General features: G+C 35.7%; 1 protein-coding gene across 4 annotated transcripts in view; it reads left to right on the top strand.

The window, feature by feature from the left end:
• Positions 1-2,061: 2,061 nt before the first annotated feature.
• LOC132123796 (protein AF-10-like) overlaps positions 2,062-2,171 on the top strand; it is a 53,001-nt gene continuing 52,891 nt past the window's right edge. For 2 of the 4 annotated variants that reach the window (XM_059534443.1, XM_059534444.1), the window contains exon 1: positions 2,062-2,171. This exon is cut by the window's right edge and continues 567 nt beyond it. The gene's annotated coding sequence lies outside the window, so the exon portion shown is untranslated. The other 2 variants (XM_059534445.1, XM_059534446.1) reach the window with 1 other exon arrangement.

The raw sequence follows: 2,171 nt of genomic DNA on the forward strand, positions 1-2,171 counted from the left end.
GCTGAAATAACCTTTCACCGTGCCGTGTCATATCTGCATGCGGATGTGCCTGCCCCTGAATTACCCACAAGTCTTTGCGCAAAAGAGAACTCGTGCTACAGGCAAACTCTTTCTTTTACGGATCCGGATCTGGAGCATCCCTGCCTTAACACTCGTCCATTGCACCCTCTCTGTTTAACATTCGTCACAGACCTTAACACCATTACGGAAGATTATTTAATCGTTTAACCCTTCATGATTAAATAAGCAATAAGCATAAATAAGGTATTTAAAAATGTGCATATGAAATATTATGTTAAATATTTTCTTCAGATATAAGATATGTTTCTTGCTGCAGATACAGTATTGATTAGACACAGATTAAAGTATGATGCTATTAAGGCATCACCCGTTTTGGATGCAAATCGGGTCTCCAATTCCAATTTTTTTTTTGAAGCAGCATAACTCAGATTTTTAAAAAAAGTCTATATACTATCAATAACACAGTTTGATTTAAAAACTTCTAAATTAATAAATCGTATCGTTTTTTTTCTAAGAATATCATATTGCAGAATATCGGTAGCTATATGAGGTGCACTTATGCTATAAAAATATCAAGAAAAAAATTATTGCTGCGTATATCCTATATGTCAACTCAATTAGCTGAACTTAACATGGTGTTGTTAATAATCCCAACACTGAAAATCAACATTGCCCCCACCACAAGACTCATAGGCTACAGCTTAAATACTGTGGAAAAGGGCTGAAGCGAGAACCCCCCCCCCCCAAAAGTCCTAATTCTATAGGCTTTTAGAAAATTTCATTTCATATTAGAACATTTCGTATAAAAATTTATGATGTATTTCGTATTATGAAAACTTGAACGTTATGCTCCATGTGTAGAATTAAATAGCCTAATTTAAGTAATTGAGAAGGTATTGTACCGTCTGCTGGGCAGCATATCTTGAATAACAGGTGGGAAACTTGAATAGCATATGAGAGAATTCTGATGGAAATCATGCCAGGTCGAAATATCAATCTGTTACTCAGTAGGCTAGTTCATTTAATGCTGTAAGGGTTGTGAATGATATGTTGATAAATAATTCGCATGCAGTAAGATTATGGACATTTTAGACTGACCTGATCAAAAAACGCCAAAAGCTGCCTTTGCGTTAACATTCATAAATTCATGTTATCTATAAAAAGATTATATCCTTAATGTTGTTTACTTATTATTTAAATAAAGCCCGATTGTCTAGAATTGGAGGAAATTAAATGTGACGAGAAGTCAACATTAGAATTTAAAGTATAGCCTATTCATAAGCTAGTCATATTTATGAGCGACGTTTTAACCCAATTTACACAAAAGGCGCATGTTTTTAACTGTTGCAGGTTCGATGGGTCTCCGAATCGGTTGGGTCAAGGTCTATGTCAAAACCATCGATTCAGAATTGGGTTTAAATTAGGCCTTGTGTTTATTTGTTCATTAATTTGGCTTAAGATTTAAGGCATCTTTTTCATGGTCCCACAGTAGTCGTACATGCAAGCAGCCTTGACATTAAATTTACGGAAATTAATGTACGCACATGAACGGAAAGATTTGGTTGATGATGAAAATAACATCTAAAATTTGCCAAACTGGTCATAGCCTATACAGTGGGGCGTTTAATTGCTTTTTTCCTCTGTGAAATTGCCAGTTGTATCCAGCATTTAGGCTATAAAAATATACAAAAAGAACGAAACAATTCTTCTTTTCTCCGAGATTCCCTATAAATCTGTTATTAGAATAATTGAGAATGAGATTAAACAAGCACACTAATTAATGTTGAGCTCACTGTATGTATCATTTATTTATTTAGCTTCATCTACCAGAACGTTTAAATAAAGGAGATATGTACCACTTATAAAGTTTGAAAAGTTATATGGATTAGGCCTATATTTCGAGGAAACCTTCGGAGGATAATCTTGATTTGTGTACCCAGAACCTTGCTTACAGACATCCACTCTATACGCGTAGCCTCTGTAAAGTCCAGTCCTCGCGTACAACCACTCTGCACACTTTGGATGTTTCTCTTATCACTTCGACCGTAAGCGCCCTGCGAAGTAGACATCACAGGCTATTCCGCTGGTTCCAGTTCGAAGGTAGTATGATCCATTCAAAGGGCATTAAAGTGTGCAAGACGTGGGTTTAA

This window comes from Carassius carassius, chromosome 42, assembly GCF_963082965.1.
Source record: "Carassius carassius chromosome 42, fCarCar2.1, whole genome shotgun sequence".
Classification (NCBI taxonomy): domain Eukaryota; kingdom Metazoa; phylum Chordata; class Actinopteri; order Cypriniformes; family Cyprinidae; genus Carassius; species Carassius carassius.